This window comes from Leptonotus elevatus, chromosome 10 (genome assembly GCF_054856555.1).
Source record: "Leptonotus elevatus isolate MCC_2025b chromosome 10, RoL_Lele_1.0, whole genome shotgun sequence".
In the NCBI taxonomy this organism is placed as follows: Eukaryota; Metazoa; Chordata; class Actinopteri; order Syngnathiformes; family Syngnathidae; genus Leptonotus; species Leptonotus elevatus.
The window spans coordinates 16,900,983-16,912,459 of NC_141248.1; the positions used below are offsets into that span (position 1 = coordinate 16,900,983).

The 11,477-nt window shown below is 38.6% G+C and overlaps 1 long non-coding RNA gene across 1 annotated transcript in view; it reads right to left on the reverse strand.

Moving 5' to 3' along the window:
* Positions 1-11,477, reverse strand: part of LOC147167384 (uncharacterized) — a 94,349-nt gene that overhangs the window by 2,677 nt on the left and 80,195 nt on the right. The window lies entirely within an intron of this gene.

Genomic DNA, 11,477 nt, shown 5'->3' on the forward strand with positions numbered 1-11,477 from the left:
ATGGCTTCAAGTAAAGGTTTTGAGGTTTTAATTGAGAGTTTCAAGGTAGGGTTTCAAATCAGGGTGTCATACTAGGGTTAGAGTTTCAAATTGGGGTTCAAGTCAGTGTTGGGGTTTCAAGGTAGGGTTTTAAATGATGGATTCAAGTAAAGGTTTTAAGGTTATGAATTAGGGTTTCAAGCCAGGCTTAAGGTTTCAAAGTATGGTTGGAACTTGGGTTGGGGTTTCAAGTGCGAGTTTTAAGACCGTGTTATGTTTTTTAGGTCGGGTTTCAAATTAGGGTTTCAAACCTCACTATTGCAAGTTGTAGATGTTTAAAATCACATTTCAAGGCAGGTTTAGGGTTACAAATTATGGCTTGAAGTAAAAGTTTAAGGTTACAAATTAGGGGGTCCAAGGTCTGGTTTGAAATCAAGGTGACAAATTTGGGTTAGGGTTTCAAATGACGCTTTTGAACCGGTGTTACGGTTTCAAAGTTGGGTTTCAAATTTCGGCTTAAAATAAAAGTTTTATGTTTACAAATTAGGCTTTAAATCGGGGTTATGGTTAGGTATGGTTTGAAATTAGGGTGTCAAACTTTGATTAGGTTTTTGAATGACAGTTTTAAACCTGTGTTATGGTTTTAAAGTTGGTTTTCAAATTATGGCTTAAAATGAAAGTTTTAAGGTTACCAATTAGGGTTTAAATCAGGGTTATCTTTTCAAGGTATGGTTTGATATCAGGGTGTCGACTCGGGTTGGAGTTTAAAATGAGGGTTTTAAGACGTCGTTATGGTTTCAAGGGAGGGTTTCAAATTATGACTTCAAGTAAAGGTTTTAAGGTTACACAATAGGGTTTCAAACCTGGATTAGGGTTTCAAGTCTTAGTTAGCCGTTGAAAGTTGGGTTTCGATAAAGGCTTAGAGTTTCAAATTATGGCTTCAAGTAAAGGTTTTAAGGTTGAAAATGAGGGTTTCAAACCAAGGTTCGGTTTCAAGGTATGGCTTGAAATGATGTTTTAAAACATGGGTTCGGGATTCAAAGGCGGTTTATAGTATCCAAGTACGATTTCAAGCCAGTGTTAGTCTTTCAAATTAGGGTGCGTAATGAAGGTTATCGTCATCATCATTAGCAGATCCAACCAGTCGATTACAAGACACTGCTTTTGCTGATAAACTCGATTCATCCTCATGCAGGAACACTTGCCGCCATTACATCGCCGCTTGTCTCGAAGACGACTATTATTGTGCGACATCTCTGTCAGCCAGCGTGAAATAGCACAGTGACCTCTGTGGGAGGTCAAAGTCGCCAGCGTGTAAATACATCATTGGAGAATCATTACAATATATTCGCAAATGTGTGTTAACTCATATTTCCTGCAAAGGTTTTTTAGCACACATACAAGGTTAAATGATAAGCACATAAATATCGTGTGGGATGGTGAGCCAGTGTTTGTGTACGCCACTGACTGATGTGTGTGTGTGTGTGTGTGTGTGTGTGTGTTTGCTTTGCCTGTTGGGCGGGCCCTGCTTTGCATGATTGTGCAGTAATGGGTTTTGGCAGCTGTGTAATTTCTGTTGATTTATCCTGACCTTGAAAGAAAACAAAAAAAAAAGATACTTGTCATTTGCAGTGCACACAAAAACACAAATGGATGCAATGTACGCAAGAGTATGTATACAAAAAACAAAAAATAATCGATAAATACAAACAATGTGACGTATTTCCGGGAAAATCTCACCATCACCTTTTCTGTCATTTGTTTTCTTTCAGAAAATCTCGATCAGTTGTCAGAATATTTTTTCGTCTTTTTTTTTTATGAGTATGGTTGCGTGCATTTGTCAAGGCATAGAAGAAGAGGAGAGCCGACAGTACACCGAGTGATCGCTGCTGTGTGCCCACATGGACAGGTTATAGCTCCGCCTTTTTTTTTTCTCTTATGCTGACCACCGGAGACAGTTTGTTGTAACTTGTTAACATTCGCTCGGATACCTGTAGTTGTCGACCACGCAAGGGCGCCGTTTGTTGACAGTAGAACTAGAGCTGTATTTTGAAGCTTAAACTTTGATGTGTAGTTTTGGAATTTTCATTTGAGTTCGTTTTTTTTTTTCGTTTTGAGAAAAAAATTTTTTTGTTTGTTTTGTTAGTTTTAATTAGTTTCAGGGTGGTTCTGTTAGTTTTTATTAGTTTTAGTTATTTAAAAAATGCTTAGTTTTAGTTTAAGTTTTTTTTCATTTTTTAATGTGTATTAGTTGTGCTCAGAGGAGGCAAATCCAGGTCCAGAAAGTAAAAACCCTGCCACAGTTTGGCTTTAGCCGCTGATGCTAGCTATATATCTAGCTAGCTCCCTAGCAGGTTAACAAGCACCATGGCAACTAGCAAGGGCGCTACCTAGCAAGCACCTGGGGTTAAAGCCAAACGCGCTAACAAAACCACTCCGCCACCCAGAGCCGAAGGTGCGGCATTTGTGTATGCAGCCTAACCAAAACGCCTTGCTTGCGGCCACGTCACACCCAGAAGAGATTTATACCCCCCCCCCCCCATTGACAGAAATGTGCTATTGCAATAACTTTCGCACACATCCATTAACTTTCACGTTTGTACTCTAAAAAATCGATTTGAAATTCTCACATTATAAGGTCGTGTTGAACATTAATGCGTCGTCGTGATTATTTCACAAATAGATCAGCTTTTAATGAAACCAGCTGCTCCATTATGGCGGCGGCAAATATACAATATTTTATCTTGACATTGTTTGGTTTCATTTTCATGCAGTCTTTCCAGTTCTACTTCCACTCCTCATTCAGCGCATTCACATATTATGCACCCCCCGATCACCCTCCAGCTACACACATACACACACACACGCACGCACACACGCATAAACACACACACACTTGGTGTTAGTGGGTCAAGTAACCATCAAGGGACCAGCCAACGACAATGCCACTAATTTCCCTGTCAAGTGCTGTTGGCTGCCTTGAATGGGTCACTGGTTAGGTGGGCCATTGTACAAAAACAGGCCAGAGAATACAGTTAATGATTACACTGACGCTTTATTTAAACCGCAGATAAGGAGTCTAATGAGGTCTAAAGACTTTGGGTGTAAGAGCTAATGATCACTAATTATGCGGACAATGTACACACGTTTTATAGCGCTGACAATTGGTCCTCTTCTTCTTCTCACTTTCAGTATGGCGCTATTTGCTTAAATAGTTGCAGGGATGCGGGTTTCAATAAACTCCATAAAAGTATTGATTTGAGAGGAGGCCTTTATTTATGCTAATGCTCGTGTAAGGATGACGCAATGATCCTGTCAGTTGATTGGTTGAAGAAGAATTGCTACTTAAAACTGATTAACAAAAATGTTTTTGTTTTTTTTAAAGCAAATTTTATTGGCTTCTAAATAATTTTGGGCCGGAATGACATCCGTTTCTTCGGAATGGCTCTAGTTTTTTGAGCTATTGATATTTTTGACAATTAATTGATAATTAATGCGCTCTTACAAATTACCAAATGCACTTTGATCGTAACTAAAAAATTGCGTCTGTGCTTCGACGTAACCTGTGTTTGTGTTTCTTAACTGCTGATATGACCTCGTTTCCACATTTTTTTCCTTGATTTTTCACGTGAAACATGATTTGCACATACTGTGGAAGTCATTCTATGACAACGATTGCTATCTTTCACAATATCACATAAAAAATGAACAAATACTGTATGGGCACGCTAGTTACTTTAATCATTAAAAGACGGATTCAGCTTCATCAAAGTTGTAGCATAAAGAGGATACCACTGTCAGAACTTGCATATTAATTAACACTTAAAAAAGAAAGAAAGTAATATCTAAAATTTTTGAGCCGTTTCAGAATGTCATTTTCAGATTCAGGGACATCAAAATACTCTTGGCACCAAATTGTGTGGTGACCAGCGTAATAATAATAATAATAATAATAATAATAATAATAATAATAATAATAATAATATAATAATAATAATAATAATATTTTTTCTTTCTTTCTTTTGTCCCTTTTTTCCTTTTTTTTTTTTAAATAATAATAATAATAATAATAATAATAATCAATGTCAACTTTTTAAGACCGCAACGTAGTGTCTGTTAGTGGAAACAAAGAGGCTTTTTTGAAATGTTGATAAAAGGCACCAATCAACGATGTAATGAAATGTTTCCTGTCTTCAGATTTAGGAGCAATAAGAAACTAAAGCCAGCACACTGGTACACATGAACCCATTAAGACTCACTTAAAAACAGGACACGACCTCCACGAGGACTTATTTATTGTATTGCTCCCCATAGACTTTTTCCCATTACGTTCATCACTCTCCTCCCCTCACACTTCTTTCATCGATTGCCACCATAATAGAAGTCAATGTCTTTTTTTCTCTCCTCCACTCTCACAACCACCATTATCGCACTTCTCACTGCTTGAATAGAATGTGTGTGTATGCGTGTGAGGGAGCGGCTCAAATGGCAGTGTAGCAAGGTCCGCGGTTCAAACTTAATTTTCTTTTCAATTGGATACAAGTCCATGATCAAAGATTACCACTGAATTAGGACCCCTTGATATATTTTCAAAGTAGTGCAACTTTTTTGCACCTTGCACAACACGTGTATCATAATGAGGTAGGCCCCTGCAATCATCGATCAATCAACAGTCGAACACCCCTGTGAGGAGGAGCAATATGCAAAAAAAAAAAAGGGAAAAATAAGCTACTGGCATGGTGCAGTGTAATAAAAGCCCTCAATGAATGTACAGTATTTCAAGCAATGTTTATTTAAAAAAAAACTTTTAAAAACGTTTTCTAAATTATACTAATTGATATGAAACATTATTAATAATAATAATCTTATTTTTTTAAATAAAATATGTCAAGTTTCAGCAAATACAGAAAATTATGACAAATCTGGTTATAATCATGATTTAAATATTTTTACTATCACACAAATCACAATACTACTAATATTTTTGTGTGAATAACTCATATAATCAATATATGTTTAATTGAGTCTAAAAATGGCATATAAAAATTGGGACTTTAAAGAAGACGTTTTTTTTAATTAATTTAATTCAATTTAATTTAATTTAATTTTTATTTTTTTACATTTTCAAATGGTTCCCAGTCGTGATGGACAAATGAAGCTTCATGAAGCACCTGTGATATTTTTGGACTCCTCTCGATGGCACTCTTGTTCCATTTCACTAGCTTTTATCTTCAAAGCAAGATCATCATCTAGAGGAGTAAAATAAATACTGTAAGTGCTTCATGAAGCTTCATCTTCCAATCACTAGTACCCAGTCTTAATAAAAGTTCTATGACATTGATAGGTTAATATACACAAAGGATAAATAATTAAAACATACTTAATATCTACTTATCACAATAAATACATAAACACATTAGTTAATTAATTAATAACACAAAAATTGCGGAGTTGGGCTTTTGTTACCATCATGACAAAGAAGAATCTTTGTAGCTTTTCAGATCACTCAGGTGTTTAATAATAATAATTTAAAAAAAGTAATTAGCAATAAATCTAGCCAATTTCTGTGTTATGCTTATTGGAGACTCTGAGATTACCTCCAGAGTAGAAGATGGCCATTTTAACCAAGACTGCATGAATGGATCTCTCTTATTTTAACCAATGAAGGAATCCGTTTGTATGGTAAGCATCTGATGAATGATGATTTGAGCGTCCTCCATGATTGTGTAACAAGCCGCAGTATGGCACCGCGCCACAAGGTGGCACCTCCTTTTCATTTGGCCATAAGTGCATTTTGATTGCGATCGGACTTGTACGCGTAATCGTGACGCGTGGTAGCGTCAAGAAGTTTTTCCTATTGATAAAGTAAACCTGTGGACTTCCAGTCCATTTGTTTGCTCTCCTTCTTCTTCTTTTTTTTTGCTATCCAGCAAAAACACTTTCCAAATGGGAAATTAGCTCAAAATGAATCAAACAAGGGCCCCAGTAGTACGGCTTGCAGCACACCACTATTGAGGCGGTGTGTTTCTTTTTATTTCATTTCATTGTAGCTGACCCCATCAAAAGTTTGTATTTGTTTTGAGATGCATTTCAGCTGCTGTCCCCAAACAAGCGTGGGATTTATCGTGCTGTTGGCAGGCCTGTCAGCCTCATTGGATCAGGAGGTGATGACGAGTGCCAGGAAAATGAAAAAAGAAAAAAGATGAGGCCCAATTAGAAGGCAGACTGACAGAGACGCTATCTGTCCAAAACACCTCTAGCCATTCTAATATGAAAGTGACCTCTAGCCCCTGTTGTAAAGCACGAGGTAATTGAGGTTAACAATATAATATGACCTCCGAAGACTTGCATGTGTGTGTGTGTGTGTGTGTTACTTCAGTTGAAATGTTTCCCTCTAAAGTGTGGAAATGGATGAGACAGCCATCTTTTGAATATTCTTATCAGCAGCTCCAGAGGTATCACAAACGGGATGCTGTGAATTAAATCCCAGCCCCAGCCAGTGAGCATAAAGACGTCGGCCATATTGCCGTATCAGCTCCGTACGGTGAAATACTTTTTTCACCCAGATCCCGGATTTCATCTGGAAATTTCAAAATGATCTACTGAGATTTGACGCAATTACAATCAAAGCATTTCACTCTATTCATGTTCAGATTACAGCGCCTGAGGAAAAACAACCAATCAGAGACAGGAGGCGGGATCAACGATTTGTCACTCAGGACCTGTTATGTTAAAATGAAATGTGTCTACATTTAAATCTTGCTTACAGTTTTAAAGCGGCAAACTCACCCTCTAAATAGGCCGCGACTACAACCCCCCCCCCCCCCAAACATGTATAGACCTTCAACGTGTCCATAGGGACTTGGTTACATGCGTGTTGATGAATTTGGCTGCGGGCGTGTTGGGGTGGGGCTTTTGATGGAGGGGAAGGGACCTCCGTGTGAGGTACAGCCGCCATCCCACAACATTTCACCCTGCGCTTAGAAAGGTCACCATGTGGAAGCCGGCGGCAAAACATAGGGGGTCGGAATTTTTTTTTGTGGGGGTAACCTGAGGTAGTATGTTGCGTGTGCATGCTCACAACATGGAGGTAATTATGTAGAAATGGAAATTTACCTTAGCAGCATGCTACATGTGATCAAATAATAATGTCCAGGGGTGAAGCAGCATGTGGCTCAGTGAACGTTATTCTTGTGCTCTCCGACCAATTATTTGTGATCATGAGGCCTAATGAGGACAAGCGCTTAAAACATGAGTGAAATAATCCACAAGCGGTTGTAATCCCTCTCTATTACTATCTCGTACGTGGACGTCAGATAAGAAGCTGCTCTGCTTTTTTCCAAATTCAACCCGCCTCCCTGTGAGAAGATGGCACTAAGAAGATTTTCCATCGGGTTATGTTAAAAAAAAAAAAAAAAAAGAAGCATGCAGGCACAGTTAGATGGAAGCGTTGTGTCCACCCACGGTGTCTCCACGAGAGGGAGAAAGAACAAATATCCTGAGAGTGGAGAGCCGCCCACAATCATGTGCTCACCATCCATTAAGTCCGAACGCATGCAGAGCAACTCCAGTGCTGAAGTCGCATCTTTGTATTCAAATGAGGTCATCACTATGTACTGTATACGGATCTCACGAAGTATACTGTACACCAGCGGCTTCATCAAAAATAATGCGGTATATTCATTATTGCGAGCTACTAACATAAGCTACCGCTTGGTAAATGCTACGCTTAAATATAGGAAAAAAAAAAAACCGATAGTACTTTTGAAAATACGCGATAATTCAATGATTCAATACGTAATGGTTCGATTAAAATGTGTTGCAAATAGAAGTAAAATAAATCTTAAATAAACGTTTACATTTCTTAAAGCTTAAATGCAAATGTTTGTACTGAACTTTAAACTTACATACAATTGAAAATTCAGCTGTAATAAATAAATACATACATAAATAAATACAACTATTAATGTACTGTACTAATTTTGTTTTTTGTTTTTTTAAACAGGCTTCATGCATAATATAAGCTTAATCATAATACTTCGCCTGATTTAAACAATGTCAATTTGATTTACATTTATTTCAGTAATACTTTCACGGACCACTAAAGGGAGCCCAAGTACCATTTCTGGTGTCAGGTGTGGACTGACTCCAATTTTATTCAATTCCTTTGGTTAATTCTGAACACAGCCGCCCACCACTTGTAAAAGGGTGTGAACATTTTTGCAACCACATTACAGTCGTCACTGCATATTTGCAGTTTGGCATCTGTTGATTCTATTTTTTTGGGTAGGGTGGGGTAATCCTGCCCCCCCTTTTTTTATGGAAAATGTTTATTGGAAGTTCACCCCAATTTTTCAACAATTTCTGTCTTTTTTGAATTTTTTTTATTTCCAGTGCATTTGTAATGGCTGTGAATTATACACAGATTTCGCTATTCATGGGCGAGGCCCGGTCTCTAACCCCACTTTATTTTAACTCATTCACTGCCATTGACGGCTATAGACGTCAAAAATTCATTTGAACTATTTCTATTAGTTTAACTTTTTTTTTTCCACTTCTGTTAACAAGAGTATGAAAACCTAGAAAAAAAATGTATTGTACATTTAGAACAGATATAAAATTTGTGATTAATAAACTATTGAAGTCATGCGATTAATTACAATAAAAAAAAATCCTCGCCTGACGCCCCTAATTTTTAACTATAACTTTTTATCTCCCCCCCCCCCCCAAAAAAAACGATTATTAAAAAAATGTCTAGGTTTTCATACGTTTATAGGCGTCAATGGCAGTGAATGAGTTAATTGTTTATCTTGTACTAACATCAACTGATTGTTACAGGTTATAGTCATAATGTTAAAACAATTTACCTTGATCTTTTTTCTTCTTTTTTTTATCCCCAAACCCTGGCATCTGAAAACGATTTTGTAAACTTTTAAAATCTGTTGTAAAGCAATTAGGAGTGAAACTTCAAAAGCGCACGTGTCAAATAGAGGTCGCCCGAAAGAAATACCTCGGCCGTTATCAAAGGGAGCGTCTTAGGACACGTTTGAAAGGAACCGGGCCAAAAGTACCTCAGGTCTGCAGAACGTCAGAACATCCGCGACGTTCATTTTCTGCTCTCCGTTCCAATTTCCTGCACCGCCACTTTGGTTTCTATTTCTTGTCCCCTCAGCCACTTAATTCACTCTAGCTCCCTCTTTTGTGTCCAATTCCTCTTCTTCTTCCATTTCCTCTCCCCTAATCCAACATCCAATCACGTGACGGCGCCATCCTACCGTGCTACTCACCTATCACGGTGAAATCAGAATAATGAAGGTTATTAGTCATTTTAAATGTCATTCTTTCCGACGTTTTATGTATCGTTGGCTTTTCGTGGACGGTGCAGCACATTAAAGCCATATTCCCGATGCCTAATGGCGTGTGAACACGGATAGGCTATTAACATAAAATGATGTGCTTTGCGATAACGAGTGGATTTACTTGGTTTACAATGCCACGAGCGGCTGCGCGGAAATAACGCGGAGGAGAGACAGAGAGAGAGAGGAGGCTAATTCGGTCCTAATTCAAAGCCCGAGGCCTTCTTATCTGTTTTGTTCTTGTACGTACAGTATCAAGTGGCTCTCCACTCCTGCGAGTGCAATATGGTCCAAGGCTATTTTCGAAGCCGCTGGATGCGCCGTGACCATCGCAACCAGCAGATTGAGAGATAAGGCTGCAGGCCAGGCGTTTGGTCTCGCGAGCTACATTTGACACATTCTCTATAATGCGCTTTCTGTTATTGGGTTGAAATGTACATATGGAACCAGGAGTGCGCGGAATCTTCCATCATGCTATCAGCCGTTAGCTATTCCTCCGCTAACATGGCGCCCAAGACTGCAAATGGTGAAGTCCATCTCAGGTGATTTTCAGTGGACCAGAAATTTAGGCTGCTGCGTGATGTATTTATTTATTGTTTTACTTTTGTTGGAGGGATTTCTTTTCTCAAGAATTAAACCAAACCTTAATTCCCCTGCCATACTACATCATCACCAATGAACCAGGAAGTGGCTTGCTAACTAACACAAACAAACACAGAAATGAGCTGCTTCATGATTGTTTTCATTAAAGGAAGGATTGTTGGACTCTTGATGAAAGCATGGAGTGGAACAGAAGAATTGATTTTAGGTGACAACAGCAGCAAGCCCCTGCCAATCAACTTGTGATGAAATTGATCTGCCGTCATGCGTCACACGTGTACATTATTGATCGTGGCCTTTTCATGGAATCATTGATATTAAGAAAGGCTAAGTGGCTAACATGTTAAGCTATGCGGCCATGAATATACGACTTGTCTGAAATGTTATATTCTTCTTCTTCTTCTTCTGCTTATCATTCTTAATTTGTAACATTAGCTTAATTTCAAATGATAACCTAAACCTCACAGATTAAGGGAGTTTTCCCACAACACCGTCCTGCTCATTTTTCACAACAAAAGTTTTAGCATTAGCTTTTGGCTTTATGTTTTTGTGTGTGTGTGTGTTTTTTTTTTTTTTTTTAAAGACATGAATGGTGTATGCCCACTGAAACGCTCGGGAGTTCATAATTTGGAAGGAATGCGGTGTGTACTGTGTCATGCAGTAGCTTTAATGTCATTAAAATATTAATTATACTTGTAAAACGGATTTAATTAGAAAGAACAAAAAGCTTTGTTATCTTCTGTACTATATTTACATAAAGTAACTATTTGAGTCATATTTAAGTAAATTAATGATTTTTCTATAAATGCAATATCATGTTTTTGAAAAGATTTTATTTTCTCGGACCCCTCGCAATGACACCACGGACCTCTATGGATCCACTGACACTACTAACTCTAGAATGCTCTACCTATGGAAATTAAAATGGCAGCCTCTGCAGGAATGTTTAAGTCTTAACTTAAGACATATTTCTTCACTCTCGACGTGGTTTTAACACCTGACATCTTGATTTTGGCCCGCTTCTTTTCTACCTCGCACTCCGTCACCTGCTCGAAGAGGGAGCTACCCGGGGATGAGCAAAGCGAGGCTGTTGCTGTGAAGGTTCTTCATCGACCAGCCGGGACAGAACCCGAGGAGGCGTCTAAATGTTGGCTTTCATCTCGTCAAATGGACTCTCAAACTAACTACTTAATCGAAACGTGATTATTTTTGGCTATTTGGCATTCATGCAGTTTTCGATCCCCCAATTGACTCGGCGCGGGTGCAGTACCTTACATTGAAGCAGTTACACCCGCTCATGTGAAGTTAGCCCATGTTGTCGTCCGCTCGCACGCATCCGCACACGCGTGTCCTCTTGTCAACCTTTGAAATGAGTCGTGTGACAAGCGTCGTGTCTGCAGGACTGGTGAGTCAGCATCACGTCATCGCTTCAGAGCTCCATGTCCAAAGTCAGACAGTCACGTTATGCCTTTTTTTTTTTTTTACTTGGTCGTCCTCTCTCTTTTTCTTATTTTTCTTCTGTCTCTGTCACTCCATCGTTCT